Source organism: Rattus rattus, chromosome 2, assembly GCF_011064425.1.
Source record: "Rattus rattus isolate New Zealand chromosome 2, Rrattus_CSIRO_v1, whole genome shotgun sequence".
Taxonomy (NCBI): Eukaryota; Metazoa; Chordata; class Mammalia; order Rodentia; family Muridae; genus Rattus; species Rattus rattus.
The window spans coordinates 76935555-76958206 of NC_046155.1; the positions used below are offsets into that span (position 1 = coordinate 76935555).

The following is a 22652-nucleotide window of genomic DNA, read 5'->3' on the forward strand; positions in this document are numbered from 1 at the left end:
AAATAGTGCAGGTTCTAACAGTTGGGTTTTCTTTTTTTAAACTGGATATTTTATTTATTTAATTTCAAATGTTATCCCCTTTCTTGGTTTCCCCTCTGGAAACCCCCATCCCACCCCTCCCCCTGCTTCTATGAAGGTGCTCCCCCACCCAACCACTCCTACATCCGCACCTTGGTGTTCCCCGAAACTGGGGCATCAAGCCTTCACAGGACCAAGGGCCTTTCCTCCCATTGATGTCTAACAAGGCCATCCTCTGCTAACATATGCGGCTGGAGCCATGGGTCCCTCCAGTGTACTCTTTGGTTGGTGGTTTTGTCCCTGGGAGCTCTGGGGGGTTGGGTTGGTTGATATTGTTGTTCTTCCTACGGGGTTGCAAACCCCTACAGCTCCTTCGTCCTTTCTCTAATTCCTCCACTGGGGACCCTGTGCTCAGTACAATGGTTGACTGTGAGTATCCACTTCTGTATTTATCAGGCTCTGGCAGAGTCTCTCAGGAGACAGTTGTATCCAGTTCTATCAGTCTCCTGTCAGCAAGCACTTAGTGGCATCAATAGTGTCTGTGTTTGATGTCTGTATATGGGATGGTTCCTATGTGGGGCAATCTCTGAATGGCCTTTCCTTCAGTATCTGTTCCATACTTTATCTCCATATTTCCTCCCATGAGTATTTTGTTCCCTCTTCTAAGAAGGACTGAAGCATTCACACTTTGGTCTTCTTTCTTCTTGAGCCTCATGTGGTCTATGAATTGTTTCTTGGGTATTCTGAGCTTTTGGGCCAATATTCACTTCTCAGTGAGTGCATACCATGTGTGTTCTTTTGTGACTGGGATACCTCACTCAGGATGATATTTTCTAGTTTCATCAATTTGCCTATGAATTTCATGAAGTCATTGTTTTTAATAGCTGAGTAGTACTCCATTGTGTAAATGTACCACATTTTCTGTATCCATTCCTCTGTTGAAGGACATCTGGGTTCCTTCCAACTTCTGTCTATTGTAAATAAGGCTACTATGCACATAGAGGAACATGTGTCCTTATTATATGTTGGAACACCTTTTGGCTATATGCCCAGGAGTGGCACAGCTGAGTCCTCAGGTAGTACTATGTCCAATGTTCTGAGGAACCTCTGGACTGATTTCCAGAGTGGTTGCACCAGCTTGCAATCCTACCAACAGTGGAGAAGTGTTCCTCTTTCTCCAAATCCTTGCTAGCATCTGCGTCAACTGAGTTTTTGATCTTAGCCATCCTGGCTGGTGTGAGGTGGAATTTCAGGGTTATTTTGATCTGCATTTCTCTGATGACTAAGGATGTTAAACATTTCTTTAGGTGCTTCTCGGCCAATCGATATTCCTCAGTTGAGGATTTTTTTTGTTTAGCTTTGGATACCCCATTTTTATAGGGTTGTTTGGTTCTTTGGAGTCTAACTTCTTGAGTTCTTTGTATATATTGGGTATTAAAATGAGCTATCAGAGGCCCAGCAATGGTGTGTGGCAGCTTTGTTCTGCTGCTTAGTAGGGCAAGTGATGGAGTTGGGTCCAGATTGCACTTTCACCGGCTTCACCAGCCACTCACAAGGAGCAGGTGTCAGGTGGCCTTTCCCCTCACACTTATGTTGTTGTGTGGAGCGCTAAATTCAGCCTAGCTGAGCCATGGTGCAGAATCTTAGAAGAGCATTGCATGCTTGCAAGCATGAGTCACTAGGAGAGCAGCCTTACTACATTGAGACTGTGTTAAGTTCCCATGAATATCATAATGACTTAACCATGTTTGCAAGCATGAGTCACTAGGAGAGCAGACTTGCTACATGAAGAATATATAAAGTTACCATGGATACCATAATGTTGTTCCTCAAGTTGTAGCAAAATCAATAGAGGTTCCTTCTAGTTCAGGAAGGAAGAAGTTCAAGTTATGGGCAAACTCCTGCTGTAGTCTCTAAGGAAGACTCCTTCCCAGGCCTCCTGTCTCCGGTGTTGGTGGCTACTGGGATCCCTGACTACCTAGAGTATATCCCAGCTTCTGATTCAGCCTTCTCAGAATTCTCTAGATATCAAATTCTTTTATCTCCTAAGGCTACTTATCATTATGAATCTAGGGCCCTCCTAACCTAATGTGATCTTTCTTGAAGATTCCTGGTTTAATTACATCTTCAAGGATCCTTCCTCCCATTTTGTCTTTACATTAACCAGCTCTAGATGGGATTATTCCTCTCTCTTCCCCTCTGCCAGCTTCTCTTTCTTTCCTTTCTCCTTTCCCTTTATCTCTCTTTTTCCTTCCCTTCTGCTTCCTTTTCCTACCCTCCCTTAGTTCATCTTCTCCTCCTTCCCTCTCCTCTCCTTCCTTCTTCCCTCTCCCTTCCTCTTACTTCCCTCTTCTCTCCTTCTCCACTTTCTCTTTCCTTTATCTTCCCTTCCTCCTTTTCTCCCCACCTCCTTTCCCTTTTGTTTTTCCTTCTTTTCTTCTGAAGCTTTAACTTGCTAGAGAACTCCATAGAAGACCTGCTTTGTTGGAGTGAGAGACGGCGCCTCTGCTGGTTTGGATGCTTGAAACTTTAGGGAACGATCTTGCTGGCATTCCTGCTGTGTAGGTCACTGCTCACTCACAGATACTGCACTTGCTTTGTATAGCAGCTTCTGCAGAGGGGAAGGCAATGCACCCCAAACTCCAGACACTTAGAACCTCATAATTTAAAATGAGACCCCAAACTACTGATAGTTGGGGTACTGATAGCAACTCATTAGTGATAAGTGAAGGTGGGTGCTGGTCCCCACCCTCTGAAAATGCTGCATGCTGATGGAGGGTGGAGGCTTGGGAATGGGCCTGCTTTTCATGGCCATTCCTAGAATTCATCCCGTTTTGCTGAGTGGGTAGGACCTTACTCTACTGGAGTATGAGTGACAGGAACACTCTTGTGTGAGGAGTCCTCAGGAGCCTTGGACTGTCACACTCCACTGAGCAGAGTTTCTGTGATTGCTTGAGAAGTCAGGTTATGTGGCAGTTGAAACCTCAGCTTTGGAGTTAGAGCAACAGCTGGCCCCTGATGAGGTGGCCATTGGCAGGGTGCTCACTAGATTTTTCTGGTCCCAATCCTTGTGGACATAGTACAAAGAACAGCAGAGCTCACTGAGCAGGACTGCGGCTATTAAAGGTAAACTGAAGAATTAGCTAAAATGTAATTCTTCCCTATAAAATGTGTAATTCATTCCTCATCAGAGCCTCACAAAAGTTAAGAATAAAAACACCGGCATAAGTGATGTTAATTTCTTCACTAACTCTACGTTTTAATCTTAAGCACTATAAATGCCTCCGGATGAAGGATGGGAAAACATGAGCACTCTTACTCAGCGCTCCAGCTCTCTTGAATTGTTAATTACGTCTTTAGTTGGACTTCATTGTCTTTTAACTTACTTTGTTCTTGGAATGCTGATGTTACAGCAACTGAGTAGACTCAGTGCTAAGAAGGCTGTTCACTGAAGTTCTGCGTTCTTCAGTTTCTTGTTGCTCTAACTAGTTGAGTGTTTTATTTTGTTTCATTTTTTGAGACAAGTTCTCTCCATGCTTTTCAGGTTGGCCTTGAACTCATGATCCTCCTATCACAGCCGTCCAAGTTCTGGGATTACAACTGCATTCCTCCCTACCTGGCCTGGATGCTGTGCTGTCACACTTTTGTTTCAGATAATCCAGGAGTACCATTGTCCCTGTTGTTGTCAATGATGTCACAGAATGTTCTAGAACTGTAGATCCTTCTCATGCTTATGTGAGTATTGTTCCATTTCCTTTTTCATGTTCACTGCGAAATGATAAAGTTGTGTGTTACTTCAACTTTCCATCTTGTGCTTTTCTTTTGTTTTGTTTTACAGCATGAAATGCTTTCTTTGTGTTGAAAGCCTGTCCTGGGGGTCTAATGTATGTGCTGTAGTTGCCTGCTTACGTCAGCTCTTCCTGGAATGGCATGTGTGTTCTCATTCTGTGGGCTCCGTTCTGTCTGATTGTAGGAATTTTTCTTCTAATGTATTTAGAAGCTATGTAATTCTTTTTCCTGGTGGTTTTGCTGGGCTCAGTGCTACAGCCACATCAGTTATCTCCACACTGGTTTGTCTTTGCTCTGCCCGATCACCTAATACCTGACTCTAAAGACTTTGATCTCACAGCCTTATCTCTGAATTTCAACTGTAATTATGTCAACATTCCCTTCTGTGTTAGGAAATCAATTTCCGACTCTATTTTACTCTTCAGTGGCTCTGACCCTGAGCATGGATTCTTTTTTAGGCCAGAATGATATCTTCTTGCTGCGGTATCCTTGATGTATAATGAAGTATACCACAAGCGAGAGTCACTTCCTCAGTGGGCAGAGCCATCATGCCTGGTTACTCTCAGCACACCCTCTGCATACCATGAGGGAACCATCAGCAAACTTTTGGAACAGCCTCTATATCCCTTCTGCCTACAATCAGCATACCTCAGCATACCTCAGCATACCTCAGCATACCCTCAGCACATTCCCCAGTCCACCCTCTGCCCACTCTCTACACACTCTGTACAAACCTTCTGCACACCCTCAGTAATGGTGGTACAGGTCAGGGTTGGGTGGAGGACACCAGCATCTTAGGTGCACAGCTACATGGGATCTTCTCTAGCTGCATGTTTCCCTTCGCTTCTGATTTCTGTGTTGGGGACTACAATCACAATGCTGCAGGAACCCAGTAGAAGCACAGAGCGAGGGAACCCCATCCTAACCTCTCACCTCATTCTGTGTAGATTGCTCAAGACTGCTATGATCTAGAATGCTTTATCTCCTATTTTCTGAATTCTACTAAATACCAGAAAAATCCTAAACCCTAAGCAATGCCCCCAAGGTAGGAAACACCTCATCAGCTTTGCCCCGACATTCATGAATATGATGGCTAACCTCGATCATCTCCTTGACTGGACCGAGAAGTGCTCAAGGGATTAGTAAAGTACACAGATGTCTGGCATTTCTAGAGAGGATCAAGTAGGTTGATGGCCTGGGTGGACTAAAAGGGGATAGGACTAAAAGAGGAGGAGGCCTGCACAAAGCCTTCTGTGCAGAGGAACCTTCTCTGCCTCCCTCACAGCGTGATGTTCATTGCCTCAAGCACCACGCCCAGAGCCATGAAGAACCTGGGACTGTGGGCCAAAATGGTATCTCTCCCCTAACACAAGTATGCTGTGATTCAGTAATGCTGCTGTGGCTGTGACTCTGAGTATCATGCTGTACCTTGAAATCTGGCCCTTTCTGTTTTCTTAGTGCCCCGTTTTACAAGTTACACAGAGCTGGATGACTGGGCTATGGTACTCTATCCCACTGGCACATGACCTTTTTTTCCATGTAGAGGAGCCTGTTTTATTCACTTATTTTTTGAGTTCTCTTTTCCTCCCTTTCTCCCTCCCTTCCTCCTTTCCTTTATCTCTCATCTTGTCTCTCCTGCCTCTCACTCTGCACATTGCGTTTACCCCTCATGGTTCTGAGGGATAATTCGGCTTACCAGGTATCTATTATAGCATGTTTCCCATTGAAGATGATGGAGAGATGAGAGCGGGCCCCTTGTGGCCCTTCATGGAAGGAGCAAAAATACCGAAGATACAATTTTCCCCAGCATTCAAACATTCCACAATTACAACACGGGAATGGGATGTTCAAGAAGGTGAAAAGAAAATACATGTATGCAAAAGGTTCAGGCAGCAAGCCCCGAGGCAGGAGACACAGGAATCCAGTTTACCTGGGAAACCTTGAAGGCTGCTTATGTAATATCCTCATGCCTTTTGCAGGTAGAGGTATAATTATTCCATTATGTTTTCCTGTGAAGTGTGAAAACTCTCTTTACCAATCCTCTTAAATTAGTTAAATATAATATGCAGCGAGACAGGAGACAGAGCAATGTTAATTGAAAGTGGAGAGGTGTTTATAGGTTGATGCGGTGCAGCCAACTGTGACTAAAATTAATGTCTGGGGGTTCCTGAAACTGCGGGATGCCCATAAGTTTATCCTGCATTTCCAATAACAAATCCTGGCACCCAGTGAGTCTTGTTCAGTGTGTCACAATTCCAGCCTTGGAGGAGATTTCTTTAAAATAGGTCTGGGAATTTTAATTACATTCCATTTGTAAATTTCTTTTTGCCTCATAAGGTGTAGGGGACAATAGGAAATTTTTCTAAAAGTTCGGCTTACAGCAAGTGAGTTATTGGTAAACTGGTTGCTCAGCCTGTTTTCGGCTACCTAAGAGTTCCTCCATGCTGGTCCTGCTCTCTTCTTGGCCAAACCACAGTTGGATTCTTTTAGACTGTAGTAAAATGCAATCTGTAGGACAAAGGCTGGTCAAAAGGCTTGATTCTGCCTTTCCTTAGTCACTGGCACTGCCAAACAGTTCCGTATGCTGTTACTGCTTAGCCGTAGATTCCTTGACTGTGTGAGCAGTACTATGAGTCATTACTCACTTAGCTGAGAGAGTAAGTGTCAGGTCTGTACCCAGAGACCCCTGTCTGAGCCTGTGTAGCACAGCATTACTGAAGGTGGTCAGTCATCTCTGCAGTGTGAGCAGACCTGTACTGACTCCTTTCTTTGTTTTGCTAGATCAGAAATTTTAGGTCCATGCTGGCTTCCAATCCTGTTTGTTTATGTCAAATCCACAGCTTAATGGTCGTGACTCTTCTTTAAAGAATAGCCTCGCTGGTCTGGAGGGCACAAAGGAAACCAGGAAATGGAGAGGTGGTTTTGTTCTCCCTCTTCTGGGTAGATATATTTAAAGCCTGGATTTGGAGAGGAAACAGAGATATTAGCATAGCTTGCTTAGGATCAGTAGCTAAGAACACACTTTGCATAGACAGAAATTGTTATATAGTGATGTCCTGTGCCCAGTGGGATATTGTGCCCCAGGGTACTAAGGCTACATCACTCCAGCTTTGCACTGACTTTAGTTTTTTGCTTAGGACAAGGGTATTTCTTTCCCTCTGGGTGGGCTGATAGACAAACAGGTTACTGATGTAATCTACTTTGGGTCACTATATCGACCAGACTTCTATTTCTGAAGTATTTTTATACTTTAGACACCAAAGTATTCTCCTGTTTACATTTAATTCATCCCCTCACCCTGTCTAGAGAAACATCTCTTCATTAGTAACCTAACCTAATTCCCAATGCCACTTTTTAGGGCATTTTATTTTTGCAGAGACCTACACAGGATCTTTATTTATTTATTCATTCTTATCCTATCTTAGTAGGAATGTAAAACTCATTTTGTTCACATGTGAGCTTTGGTCACATGTGTTTCAGTCATGGGCTGTTATATGTCAAGCATTGGCTTATTGAATACGAAATTCTCACTGAGGAGACCTTTGGGAAGAAATGGAAGCATTTGAACAGAAAGCAAACTCCAGGGAGGGAAAATGGAAAAGTTCTGGGAAGGCCGTAGAGAGATCCTTTGAGAGGACACGTACTAGAGAACCCAGGTCTGGGTCAGTGACATGTATCTAAGAGCCTGCTGAAGCCTGCAGATGGGCAGCCAAAAGAAAATAAAAACTAGACTGTCAGAGAATCCAATAATTCACTGCAGGAATAACACTGTTTATAATTAATTCACAAGCCACATTTCTCATCTGTGGCAGTACGAGCATAAAGTCACAACCAGCTTCTCTTCAGTCAACAGTCTTGGGTGGTAGAGCCCGGACAATTGTCCATTGAAAACTCCCCTCATATGACAGAATGAGCCATCAAGATTGCCCCAAGAGATATCAAGAAGAAACCCTCCACCTGCTCTTGTCTTTATCAACATGACTGACCCAACATTCATTTAGCTTCCTGTGACCCAGGAAAACCCACAGGCTTCTTACTTTACCTCATACTCCCAGGCTGTTGCTGTAACCAGTTCTCATCCAATACCTTTCCTTGTGTTTTCTCTAAGCACCAGGCAGGACACCATGCAGGCTCCGTATGTTAGCATTGGTATTTCTTTGAGTTAGATTCAGTGTCTCAACTCAAATGACAAACAGATCACAAGGACAGAAGCATTGCTAGTGTCTTCTATGTCCCCCCATTCCAGATGTCCTTTAGGTTATCTTGGAGAGACTGTTTGCATTAGCATGTTTAAGAATTCAATCCGTCCTTGTCCTTGTGTGTCGAGAAAATGTTCTGGGGCCTCGCAAAGTTCTTCTCAGTAGTTTCTCTGCTTCACTGATGTGAGAGAGGTCTGTTTATCATTTGTCCTTCAGGGTCTTAGAGATCCCATCTCTTGCTCCATGAATGCACTGGTGAATGGAAAGGGTTTCCAAAAATTCTTTTTGTCAATAACTTCTCTACTACAGGCATGCACCCTACCTCTAGTGCATTGTTCCCACAGCCTGCCTCTTTTTGAACTTAGACATGGTATGAGAGTAGACTGTTCAATAGATAGGCATAATTAGAAAGAGAGAGAGTTGAAAACTTGAGATCATAAGACAAAGATGTGAACCTGAAAGACTATTAAGCCCTCATTCTTCAAATGTGATCAGTATGTGTTGGGGTGAATAATGTGTGCATTTCTCTGGTCACCAGAGGGAAAACATGCTATATAGACCTTTAGAAAGATTCATTTCAAGGATGCTCTGTGTATGGTGGAGGGTGGTCAAGAATGAGAAACAAAGCTTGGAGGTCCCATGAGTGGTTAAAGAGACCTTGTATTGGCTGGTTTTGTGTGTCAACTTGACACAAGCTGAAGTTATCACAGAGAAAGGAGCCTCAGTTGTGGAAATGCCTCCATGAGACCCAGCTGTAAGGCATTTTCTCATCTAGTGATCAGGAGGGGAGGACCCAGCCCATTGTGGGTGGTGCCATCCCTGGGCTGGTAGTTTTGGGTTCTACAAGAGAGCAAGCTGAGCAAGCCAGGGGAAGCAAGCCAGGGGAAGCAAGCCAGTAAGTAACATCCTTCCATGGCCTCTGCATCAGCTCCTGCTTCCTGACCTGCTTGAGTTCCAGTCCTGACTTCCTTTGGTGATGAACAGCAATGTGGAAGTGTAAGCTGAATAAACCCTTTCCTCCCCAACTTGCTTCTTGGTCATGATGTTTGTGCAGGAATAGAAACCCTGACTAAGACAGACCTTCTACAATCTGTGCCTACAATAGTTTGTCTTGATTGGGTTAATCTGTAAGACATTAGTCAATGCCATCATGACTCTACAAGAGTGTTTCTAAAGATGATAAGCTTATGAGGTCCCTGACTTTATTAACAGTTTAATTTCTTGATGTATTCTGAGCTTGAATAGATTACCAAGACACAGGACCCCCTTCTAAGGCAGAGCCTAGTTGGAGGCAGCAGATCATTGGGCACATGTCCTTGGGATGTATAATCTCGCCCTGGTGGCTTCTTGCTGCACTGCCTCTCTGCTTCCTGTCCGTTGTGACGTGATTTGTGCCAATGGACTGAAACCTCTGATAATGTGAGTAAACTTAATCTTCTAGTCATCAGTTGTTCTTCTATGTGTTTGTTCACAACTATGACACAAGTAGCTAGCACAGTGTCTGACCTGTATCTCTATTTTCCCCCTCTTACTATCCTCTAACCCTTTATTCAGCTGAGATCCATCTCTGTTCACCTCCCAGAATGCGAAGCATCTTTTCACAGCTCCTGGGACACATCAGCCAGTGTCTTGCCTTCTTCTTCTCTCTTACCTGCAGCCTTATTTCATATTTATTCTAGTTCCTTGCAAGACATCTCATCTGTTTCTTATGGTGTTTGAATATAATGGTTTATTCAAATATAACTGTTACTATATTAAAAGCTCTATGGAGGTTTTGGTATTGTGAAGACAGAAGTGAGTGACTCTGATTTCAAACCCTCATCTTCTCCAGTCTTGATGAGCTGAAATTCCCTCCCATTTTCCTGTAGGCATGGCCAGTTCCAGTTCCTGAGCCTCTCTGATTAGACAAGGGACCTTCATTTGGAGACAAGCCACTAGATGGAGTCTTGCTACCATGGAGCTGCCTAACTGGCAATTTAGGGCCTCTGTGTGCCTTGAGCCAAGTGCTCTTTCAACTTTCAGCTGCATGACTGCAAGGGCGACTTCTTTCTCTTTGACTCTTCTTCATCTCTGTTCCCTGGGACCTAATGGGAAAAGCCGCCTCCTTCCTATGTACTTCAGCCCTGTCTTCATGCCTGTTCCAAAACAGTATCTGAAGTCTTCTGATGACCAGACCACCCTAAACTACAGCTCTCCGCGTTCCTGGGAGCACTTGAGAATTTTCTTTAGTCTGACCTCCCTTACCCTACACAGGCAGCCTTGAATGATGCAGTTATAACTTAGGCTCTGCTGTCTACAAGTAGGCTTACTACCCTGAATTTGGTGTTCTGGGACCCAAGGCAACCAAAGAAAAACTGTTGCAAATCCTTGAGCATGAGAAAGATATAGTTTCAAGTCCCATACTATAGACTAGTTTTAGTTCCTCAAGCCCCAGTTTCCTTATCTATCTGTGCAAGCCTTACCTCACTGTGGTGATGAAATGATATAAAATGTCCTGTATGGCGTCCAGCATTAAAGTCAAAGGAGGAGGGATGATGATGGCCTTGATGACAATGATGATGAAAGCAGTGGCAATGGTGATTGTGGTGGCGATGATGCCTATATGGGGGTGGGATTGGTACTTGTGGTTGTGGTGATGGTGATTATAGTGTTAGTGATGGTGTTAGTGATGATGGTGACGATGATGGTAGTTGTGGTAATGATGGTGATGAAGGTGATGGTGATGATGATGAAACAGGTATACTCTTATTACCCAGTTTCCTTTGAGCACCTTCTGTGGGCTGTGCTGCTCTTTGCTTGTTTTTCTGTCTTTTCTATACCTATTCTTCTGTTTTTTCCTATTGTCCTTGGGTCAGTTGCCCTAATATAAAACATGCCCCATCACCTCAGATGCATCCCAGCCTGTGGTCCTCCAGGCTGACTCTGGCCCCTTGTGCAGATGCCCAGGTTCACCTGCTGCTCAAGGCCAGGGACATTTCCTGTTCGCAGCTGCTCCTTGCTGCCACTCTGATGTGTTTGTATCTCCTTGTATATCTGATGCTGCTTCTCAGGCATTGCAATGGGGAAAACTCAAGGTCAGAGCAAACAAACACATAAAATCAATTTTACCTTGGGAACTAACTCTTCTACAGAGCAGCTGTCTGATAGTCATCGCCTTGGCCCTGGCTCGGCGCTCAGTGCAACGGCGATGCTGTGAGGATGGCTGCTCCCAGGATCCATGCAGGGGAACACATCACAAACAAAGCCATCCACCAGAGAGTGTGTGCACATGCATATCCGTGTGCACACATGCAGGGAATGGCTTCTATCCCCTCCCTGAATTCTCCCTTGTTCTCTGCCTCACTCTTTATTTTCCTTTTTCTCCTCTGCCCTGATATTCTGAGTTGTCTCTCTGGCTTTTCTTTGTTTTCTCTCTGTCTCTCCTGAGCTTTCCCCTTGACCTCTTCTCTCCAGCTCTCTTTGTTCTTTTTTTTCTTCACTTCTCTGCTCTCACGTACATTCTTTATCTCCCCCCCCCTCCAGTCTTTGTTTTTTCTTCATTCCTCTCAGCCACAGACTGTCTCTTGAGGACAGTAGCTGTTTCTCTTTCAACACTATCATGATTTTTTTCTCCTTCTAAAAGTGCAAAGGGTCCTGGATTTTCTGGCCTAACACTGGGATGTTCTGGGTTGCCTTAGCTACACTGGGCAATGTGTGTGTGTGTGTGGGGGGGAGGGAGTAGTTGTGTGTGAAGTCACAGATGGGAGGCCTTGCAGAGAGGGACAGATATGTCCAAGAGCATTTTGGCATGGTGTGAGGGACTTGGACACATGGAGGAAATGAGTGTGGATGGCTGCCTTCTGGTACTGCCTCCTGCACGTCAGTCTGCATATTCAACTGTCTTCCTCCTTGTTGGGTGAAGCTACTGAGAATCCATACTACAAATGCCGTCCTGAAATTTACATTGTTCCAAGGAAGAGAAACGTCAGTATGGGCTCTGAAATCAGCTGAGATTTTTAAACAGTTGTTTAATCTCTATGTGCCGGTCATTGTCCCTTCTCACCATCTGGGAGATCCTACTAGTAGATAATGTAGCCTGTGTTCACCCTTAATTAGAATCTGTGTGTCATTGGTTTGAATGATCTATGTGCATAGGGGAAATGGATGACTGAAATAGTCAGAGTCTTAAGAGGAAGTGTTTTCCTAGGACTTTTATCAAAAGCTAACATGGCTTGTAAACATATATGCTTATAAACAGCATACTTTAAAATGCTTTTCTCCACATATATGTATGTATATCATATATATATATGTATACATATGTATATATATGTATGTATATATATAATGGATAAGTAAATATAGTTTGGGTCTGCTTTTATAGTGTTGGAAATTTTATTTAGAAGTAATATCTCCTCTAGGAGTAGTACTGTTGAGCTGGGAGATTACTCAGTTAGGAGGTTCCTGTCATGCAAGCATGAAGATAGAATCTGAGCCCTGGCACTCACATGAACAGAGTAAAGGCAGTGTGGCAGGGTGCAGCTATAGGCAGTGTTGCAGGATGCAGCTATAGGCAGTGTTGCAGGGTGCAGCTATAGGCAGTGTTGCAGGGTACAGCTATAGGCAGTGTTGCAGGGTACAGCTATAGGCAGTGTTGCAGGGCACAGCTATAGGCAGTGTTGCAGGGCACAGCTATAGGCAGTGTTGCAGGGTACAGCTATAGGCAGTGGTGCAGGGTACAGCTATAGGCAGTGTTGCAGGGTACAGCTATTGGCAGTGTTGCAGGGTACAGCTATAGGCAGTGTTGCAGGGCACAGTTATAGGCAGTGTTGCAGGGTACAGCTATAGGCAGTGTTGCAGGGTACAGTTATAGGCAGTGTTGCAGGGCACAGTTATAGGCAGTGTTGCAGGGTGCAGCTATAGGCAGTGTTGCAGGGTGCAGCTATAGGCAGTGTTGCAGGGTGCAGCTATAGCCAGTGCTGGGAAGAGAAAGATCCCAGTGACTGCTGGCCAGCCAGTCCAATGAAGTTCATGTGCTGCAGGTTCAGTGAGAGACTGTCTGAAAACACTGGGTGGAGAAGAATAGAGAAAGACACTCAGTGTTGATCTTTGGCTTCCACATGTACTCCCATGCATGTACTGTGTTTACACACACATGCACACATGCACGCACGCACGCATGCTCGCTCGCGCATGCACGCACACATACACAGAGTGAAACTGTCTTTGCAAAACTCACGTCATCACCAAAGAAGAGGGGAGCCCTGTAACCACGACTGCTGGAACTTTCTAAAGGTATATTCCCATGTTAATGACAGTCCTTTCTCAAGAGAGGCAGGCACAAAGAAAGCAATCAGCCTCACAGCCAGGCTTGACACTAAGTGGACCTGTGTTCAAGCTGTAGCCTTCGCTAAGTTGGTGCTAACTGGAACTTTCTTCACAGGAGACTGGCCCCGGTTTGCCCCCTCTTTTGACCTGATTAAAGAAAGGGATCAAAGGGAATTAAGCTCCCTAGTTGGAACACTTATCACTATACTATTGGAAATCAGCTTGGCTCTCTGATATTCAGAGGCTACAAGCTGGCAAAGTGTGTTAAAGAATGACAGCCCCGGTGACCTTATACTTCAGGCATTTTCTGCCTTTCACACCAACTGCTTATCTCTCCACATCTTCTTTATGGCCCTGAACCCTGGATGCATGTTCAGAGCCCACCACAGACATGGCAGGAGATTTTTAATTGACGTTTATTGTGGGACATATTGCAGATTATGGCAAAGAACTGCTTCTGTTTCTGAAGTGAAAGAAACGCAAATTGAGAGCTCTCTAACAATGTTGAAATGCTGGGTTCCTTGAACAATAATCATAGTAACTGAAGCAGAGAAGGAGAGGTGGGGCCATGTGCCCATCGATAGAGCAGTTTGATGCTCTGTGTGTTCACTTCCCTCCCACCTTCCCCAGCATCCTCCTGTCAGTGGGGAGAGTGAGCCTAGCCTAAATCTCTCCCCTAAGTCAGCCTAGGTCAGCCTGAATCTCTCCAAAGAATGAGTAAGTAATTTGCAAGCCTGCATGTGGACAGTCCTGTGTTGAGCCTCCCATCCCTGCCCCATTTCAAGGCTTCCTGGCATGGACGGAACTCAGTACGTGGCAAGCAGTGTAATGGATGGTTTATTCAATGCATTAGTTCATTTCAGCTTTCCTGATGCCTTTAAGAAGGCATCCTCTTTTACTCTATGTTGAAGGTGAGGAAGCAAAAGTACAAAGAAGGCAGTGGGGACAGGGCAGAGCTGAAATATGAGGGCTCACCCCCCTAAGCACAAATTCCAAGCTGCTAACTACTTCACCATATATACCCACCCTGACCTGTTGAAATATGTTGTGATGCCACAGTGTGGTTATTCAGAGAAACACAAGAATACACAACACATTTATGAACACACACACACACACACACACACACACACACACACACACACACACACACACACATTGGATATGAAGTGTCCCCAACAGGTTATGTGTCGATAAGTGTGATCCTTGGCTGATAATGCTATTTTGGTAGGTTTTGGAAGCTTTGGGAGGTGAGACATAGCTGTCAGTCACTTGGAACAGGTCCCTAGGGACTGTTTTCCTTGGCCACTCCCTGTCATTCTCTGCTTCCTTCCACTGTTGCAAGATTTGAGCTTCTTCACTATTCTTTACCATCATGATGTCCCAGGCCAGGTCTGGTCACTATATACACAGTGACATATGTGTATATGTATATTATGTATTATATATATCCTATATTAATAAATCACTTAAATCTATTATAAAGAATTGACTCATTTGCTATGGTCCATGTGAAGGTCTATAATCTGCTGTCTATGGCTGAGGAGACTCAAGAGAGCTGGTGGTATAGTTTGAAGAGCTAAGAGTCAGAGGACCAATAATACTTGCTCCAGTTCAGTTCAAAAGACCTGGGAACCAGGAATGATGAGGCAGGAGGAGGTGTCCCAGCTCACAAAGTCAGGCAGGTGGCAAACCCAGCCTTTTTGCCTTTCACTCTCTTTGGGTCTTCTGCCTTCTCTGGGTTGGATGTTGCCAAGGCAAGCTGGGCTTCTGCTCCCTTTTGCCCAACAATTCCCATGCTAATTGCACAGATATGCCAGGGGATAATGGGTGAGCAGCTATCCTGACATCCCACAACTTTGTCAAATAGACTCCGACAGTTCAGATCCGGAATGTTCCTCCGGGTCCTCATGTTTTAGAGTTGGGTCTCAGCTTGCTATGACTGGGAGATAGTTGGTGGAACTTCTAAGAAGCAGGGTCACTTAGAAGGTTTCTAGGTTATTTAGACAGGCCATGAAGAGGGTTGTGGGACCTCTGCTCTTCCTATCTCCCTTTTCCTGACTGGCAGAGGTGAATGGCCTTCTCTGTCACACATTCCCACCGTGATGCACTGCCAAAAATCAGTGAGGTTGCATGGTTCATGACTTGGAACCTACAAGAATGTGGACTAGAAGGAACATTTTTTTTTTTTTCTTTGCTTAATGGAAAATTTGTTACAACTCTCTAACCACGCATTACTTCTTCTCAACGTCTTGCTCTGCAGCTTTTCGCCCTCTTTGCTCAGATGCCAAAGAGCTGGGCATTGGCTCGGGCCATGTGAAGGCTGGCGAAAGCCTTAAAGTTCTTCTCCTCTTCCATGATGGCTCTGGTCTTTTCCTTTTTGTACACATTCCGGATGGGCATCACAGGTCATGTTAGCTGCGTGGCCAATTTAAGTTCTTCAGCAGAACTGTCTCCCTTCTTTGGAGCAGAAGGCTTCCTGAGGAAAAGTATGCGCTTGGAGCGGTACTCCTTCAGGCGCTTCACGTTGGCCTGCAGTGACTCAGTGGATTTGTTTCGCCTCCTTGGGTCCACAGAAATGCCGATGGTGCGTGCCATTTTCTTGTGGATACCAGCCAGCCTGAGTTCCTCCAGGCTGAAGCCCCTGCCAGCCCGGACCTTGGTGTGGTATCTAACTGTAGGGCACCTCATAATGGGCCTGATGGGACTGGACGCGGGGTGAGGGGCGACGCGGCGTGCTTTCACCTCCCGGGCCTTGCATCTGCGGATCTTGCGTGCCGGCTGATTGAACCACGAGTCCACTTGCTGCTGCCAGTCCTTGTGGAAGTGGGGCTTCAGAATCATGCCATTCAGGCTGGGCACCATGGCTGCCTCCTGTACAGGAGAACGGCCGAGCGGAAAGGACGGGGCCGGAACATTTCCTTTAGAGTTGATTATATCAAATATTTGATAGTCACACAAGTTGACTACAACACTCATGTACACTAGCCACCTCTCTTGCATATGGCGGACTCTTGAGCCCCCTGCATTTATGAATTGAGTGACCTACTATAATGTGGCTCTGAAGGGCAGGCTTGAGGTACATACTAAGAATGTGCATTTATGAAATACTATGGGGACACTGCTGCTGCACAGTACACTTTAGGCAGCTAAATACAAAATACTGGTTTCCATTGACAAGGATGGAGACACAGTAAGTGTCTAGGCCTCTTATGATGGTCCAGTCAAACATACAAGTTCATTATAAAATTCTGAGTCTACCTCTGACATCCTATGCACAGATTTGCTGTGGAATTGTCATCTGATGACCATCTTCAAGGCCACAAATGTCCCTGATGCCCCTAAGACACTATAAGAGCACCAACATGGAACAGTAGAGTTTTTCTATCCCTCATCCCAGCATACCAGGGACTCTTTCAGAGCCTTGTCAGAAACCACTAGCTAGGGGTCTAGGGATGGTTACAGGGCTCTACCAATGAATATATTTCCACCCGAGTCTTCACTGTCTTCCAAAATTTACCCTCTGGTTCCCACATGGGGTTAATGAGGTTTCAGTGTAGCTACCAGGGCCTTTCGTTCCCCACACATACAAAAAGATTTCTGCATCCTTCCTCTCTCTCCTGCTAGCCCTGCAGGCATGCGCCGGTGTACCGAGTCGGCAAAGCCAATGCAGCAGCTTCTGCTGCTGTGCAGGGAAGCGAGAAGGTCAGGGGTGTCTATGGGAAGGAGGCGATGCCTTCCAGGGACATTAATTTTTCAGTTTGTGTGTTCAGATGCGTGGCAGCTTAAGGCTGACAGGCTGGATTGCAGGCTTCTGTCAGGCTCAGAGCTGAAGGATGGCTCTGGGTCTAGAATGTAATTTAGTTTCAAGCAGGCTCCTCTGGCTGGCTGCTGAGGCCAGCACTGGTAGACAGCAGGTAGGCAGGAGACTAGCATTAATGGGGTTCCTGACTATTAGGGATATTGCACAAGATTTCACTGGGTGAGTCAGCGTCACCCCGAAACTGGAAACAAGAAAGCAGAGGTTTGGGCAAGTTATCAACATGCTGTCTAACTGTGCTCATTCCTTTAGCAAATATTGATGAGAAATTAATTTATTCCAGGAAGCATGGCAGTCACTGGAAACCCAGTGGTGTGAATAGTTTTAGTCTACTGTGCTATAATACAATACATGAAGTTTGAGTTTTTGTATGTTTGTGTGTCTTAATGTTTTGTTGCTGTAAAGAGACACCATGACCAAGGCAACTCTTTTAAAGAACATTTAATTGTAGCTGGCTTACACTTTCAGGGGTTTACTCCATTATTATCATGGCTGCAAGCATGGCAGTGTGTAGGCAGACACGGTGCTGAAGTTGTGGAGAGTTCTACATCTTGATCTGAAGACAGCTAGGAAGAGACTACTTCTACACTGGGCTGAGCTTGACCACAAAAGACCGCCAAATCTCACCTGCAGAGTGACACACTTTCTCTAACAAGGTCACACCTCTTAATAGTACAAGCATTCAAACACACGAATCTATGGGGGTCAAGCCTATTTAAACCACAGTGTCCCTCCCTGTGCATATGTCACAAATGTGAGTGCCCATGGAGGCCAGGAGAGTATCAGGTTGCCTGGAGCTGGAGTTATAGTGGTTGTGAGTTGCTCAACATGGGTGTTAGGTACTGAGCATGTGTCCACTGGAAGAGTGAGTAGCCAGGGTTCTTAAACTCGATGCCTCTCATCAGCCATACAATGCCTGATTTTAAAAGTAAACCATTTAAACCATGGAAGATTTTTTTTTCTCATGGATTCATTTAGTGACCATTTGGCTCTGTCGTGTCTGGTCTTGTGACAAGGTGAGCCATCAAGGCAGGAGGACAGAGCAAAGGAAAGCGATCAAGAAACAGAGGCTGGAGAAGCCAGGGGGAGAACACTGTCCTTAAGAACACATCTTGATGACATGCTTCAACCTTGTCTTCTAAATTTCCATCACTTCCCAATGGCCTATCAAATTATGAGCCCACTGATGGATCACTGGGATGATGAGATCAGAACTCACCTGATTACATCCCCAAACCCAAGCTCTGAATAGTTCTATGTTAGAGACTAAATGTTCAACACAAGAGCCATCTAGGATTGTCTAAGCTCAAGTCTCAGTTACAGTTTTTATTGCTATGATAAAGCACCATGAATGAAATAAACTTAGGGAGGAAATGGTTTATTTCACCTTACAACATATAACCCATCATCCAAGGAAGTCAAGACAGGAACTCAAGACAGATATCTGGAGGCAGGAACCTAAGCAGAGGTCATGAAGAAGTGTTGCTAACTAGCTTGCTCCCTGTGACTTGCTCAGCCTGCTTTCTTATACAACCCAGGACCACCTGCCCAAGGGTAACACCACCCAAAGTGCCCCTCCTACATCAGTCATCAATAAAGGTCTTGCGAATTTTATTTGAGAACTAAATGATATAAGGTGAGCTAGGAATCCCCAAATAATGTTTATCTCAACAACAACAACAAAAATACATCAGACTTGCCTACAGACCAACCTTAGGGAGGCATATTCTCAATTAAGATTCTTTCTTCCTAGAAATATCTCTGGCTGTGTTGAATTGACATTAAACTAACCAGCACAGCTCTAAGCCATCACATCTCCATATGAAAACATACAAAGGGATAGGCAATGGACATAGTTTGAAAAACAACGTCTTGGGGCCAAGAGAAAAGATATTTGGAGAGATATACTTTACAGGGATATTCCTAGTGGCCTCTTCAAGAAGGTGCTTGACTGGGAATGGGAATGCCAGGTGAAGAGAATGGTTTCAGGGGCATGAGATTAGCAAAGACCCTGAGAAGCCTGGGCACCCAAAAGAAGATCAGTGTGACCTGTTTACATTGAGCCTGGAGGAGCCGGGAGGCGGGCAGGCAGTGACCCACAAGATTTTGCAGGTGACCTTGGCCATCTTGGGATTGTTTGCCATAACATCCAGTAAAGTGGAAGATTTCACCCCAGATTTTATGATTTCAAAGCTTTGGTTTTTGCCCATGACAGCAGTGATTTTCAAAAGTAGATTTTCAAAGCAGCAGAGCCTGCTTATCAATGAAACCTTATGATCATCCCTCTGAAATGCAAAATTCGTCTGAGAGGTGTCAATCTGATTGAAGCATGGGTTCAGGGATCCCTGAATTTACCAATGTTGCTTCTACCCAATGTCTGTAACAGGGTCTGACACAACAGCATCTGGTAAGTCGGAGGAGTAATTCCCTCACTTGGTTGTCTATGTATTCAATTGACACATGATACTATGTGTCAGGCATATGGAACAACACAATGAACGGAGATTCAGTCCTTGATGTCTTGAAGGCAGCATTCTGGAGGAACAAGGCATGACCTGAGGCTCAACAGGTATAGGGGTCTTTAAAATATTAGAACTCAGAGCTAACTAGAAAGGGCTTAGGCACCCAACACAGACTCCAGGGAGGGAAAGACTGGAAGCAGAGAGCCATGCCAGCTACCCTGATCTGTACTGCTTCCCTGCTTACGTCTTCTCTTGGAAAGCCACTACTTCCTCACTTCCTGGCTCATTCCCAACTCTCAGATCCATCTTCATTGCCACCTCCTTCATGAAGCCCCAACTGTTTCCTACACTTAATGCACATTTCCCTTCTGTTGAAGGGTAGGGCAGCCATATCAATAGGTTGCTGAGTTATGACTATGTGTTGCCTGCATAATCTGCCTGATTATTATTGAACTGTCAAAACAATTCAGTGAGGACAGTGAAGTCAAGAGAGGTGTCACCTGCTCAGCATGATCTAGCATTAAACAGGAAACAGTGTGGTCCTGATTAATCCTCTGAGCTCTGCCTCCTTGCCCTTTATCTTGTTCACTCTTTCCCTGCCCCATGGTCTGCTAAGAATGTCCTACATGAACTTATGAGCACCGATAGGCATGGAATGAGTCTTGGCACTGTATGTATGTACCCCGTGACAGTTCCCAAAGCCCAGAATATCTTTGCATGGAGTTCTGTTGATATAAATCCCATGAATGCTGTCATATGAATTCATCTTGGCCACTTTTGACAACAAATTAGTTCATTAAAAAATAATCTCACAGGTTATATCCTGGACACCATCTATATTCCATTCCTTGTATCCTCTCCTGTACCCTCAGAGCTCATGGTATGGTTGAGGAGTTAGAGTCCAGCTCCCACACTTTGGATGCTTTATGAGTAGAACAGGAGAACATAGATTTTAAATGAACATTCTGAGAGGTGTGGAGGTTCGGGAAGAAACATGACATTCATGTTAAACTAGGTTTTCAGAACCTCTGGTTCCCAGGGTTTAAACATTTAAAGAAACACTCAATTTGTGATAGTTTTAGAGTAAAAGGCCTGCATGCTAGGCAACCTACATGCTTGGCACTATTGATTTGATATAACTTTGGAAATTGACAGACATGAGACTCTCAGGCAAATTCCTTATAGAGGTTGAACCTTGAGAAAGGAGCCAGGGGCCATGCTATGTAGATGGCTCAAAGCAGCTAAGTGTGTTCATGAGAACAATGGGATGGATTAGAAGCTCGGCTGATTGTATGGTTACTCAACCCAATGTGGAGCCCTGATTCCATCCCTCAATGGAGGGTAGACACCTTAGGAAACAGCATAGCTTCTGGTAGCCTCATTGTATCTCCCTGTAAAGTAAGGAAGGTGGTACCATCTTCAAAGCGCCGTGGCCATGAACACAGTGCCACAGACAAAGGAAGGCTAGTTTCTTTTGCTCCCTCATTCCTTCTTCCTCTTTATCTGTCCATGCTTCCTGTTCTATATAGCAAATGGTCCAAGATGAGCAGTTACAAATCTAGTTCTTAGATCTAAGGACTGGACACATTGGTCAGACAGGAAAACCCTGGGTACATGGTAGAAAGTGTATGTAGAACTCTGAGTTCCAGAAGCTTTGAGTCCTGAGGCCTGAATTGGGTCTGAACAATTTATATCTCAACTCTTACAGCATGGGGATGGCTTCCAACCTCACAGCCTGTCCTTCAGATCTCCAGATACCTACCAGGTGGCTCAGACAGTGAATACCCAGGATCAGCACAGGGCCCCAAATTTAGGGCTCAATCTCTTGAGAACTCCCATACTGGTTGAATTTTTTTTCTAGCTGCTGCCTGTCCTTTTCACTTTTAAGAGCCTTGTGCCAAGAATCAGGGTTGAAAGTCAAGTAAGTGTGTGTGTGTGTGTGTGTGTGTGTGTGTGTGTGTGTGTGTGTGTGTGTGTGTGTGTGTATGGAGACTGGCTGTGGCAAAGAAAGGAGAAAGCTAGGACAGAAGCCTTGTCCATGGCCTAAACTAACCAATCAGATGTAAGGAATAAGCCAGAGGTTGCAGAATGCTGGTTTGAGCAGCCTAGGGTCTGTCTTCTGTGGTTGATTGGCAATCAGGGAACCTGAGTGGAGTTGAGATCCAAGGGTTCTTCAATCACACCCTGTCATGTTCTTTCTTAGAGGCCTTTTACTGCAGGGAGGCAAGCTGTGGTGCTGGAGTAACCAGGATGCTGGGGGTGGAGCTTAAGTGAGCAGCATAGTCTACCAATCAGCCTGTGGAGGTGCTGACTGGTCGTGAAGCTAAAGTGCTAAGTGGTAAGAAGATTTGGCACATGATGACCAAGCTACCTGCTCTGTAGATACCTCAGCACTGGTCCCTGCCCTTCCTCTGCTTTCCTTGGGAAAATCTGAGTTCATATGGTGACTGTGGTGCTAGATATTACCCGGATGATGTCCCAGGCTTTGGGAACAGACAGGAGTCATCCTTGTGGACTCACCTACATCTCAGGCAGGACTCTGCTAGCTTGGCTATCATCCTGTTTCTCCCTCCCCGCTTCAGTCACCAGCCGGCTTTCACAACCTATCTTCTTACCTGCTTCGCCACATACGAAACAACCTCTGTGAACAAGACCAGGGCAGCTTCTGTCTCCAGCTGCTCATCACCTCCCCACTGACAAGTGTGGGTTGCCCCTTTTTGTTCACACTTAGCTACAATAACAGGTAAGACGTGCATTTGATTTCAGTCACTCACGCAAGCACCCAAGTGGATGTTTTGCTCACAAACATCCACACAGATAGAAACAGACATGGCCCGCAGTCAGTCATGTGTAAAATGCCAGCCTGGCCTTCCAGTGAGTGTTTAAGACAGGGTGGGTGCCCTTGTCAGGATGTTCTAACATTCACCCCATCCTCACCTTTCCTTTCTGGACAATGAGAATCTTCCCTCTGCAGAAAGGAATACAAATTCATGCTGTTTACTGGGTGTGGGAAGTATCACAACCACCAAGGCAGACTATGCTGGGAAAAGAGCTTTC

The 22652-nt window shown here is 45.1% G+C and overlaps 1 pseudogene; it reads right to left on the reverse strand.

Annotated features, from left to right (window-relative positions):
* Nucleotides 1–15547: 15547 nt before the first annotated feature.
* On the reverse strand, nucleotides 15548–16178 carry LOC116893909 (annotated as a pseudogene).
* Between the last annotated feature and the right edge of the window lie 6474 nt (nucleotides 16179–22652).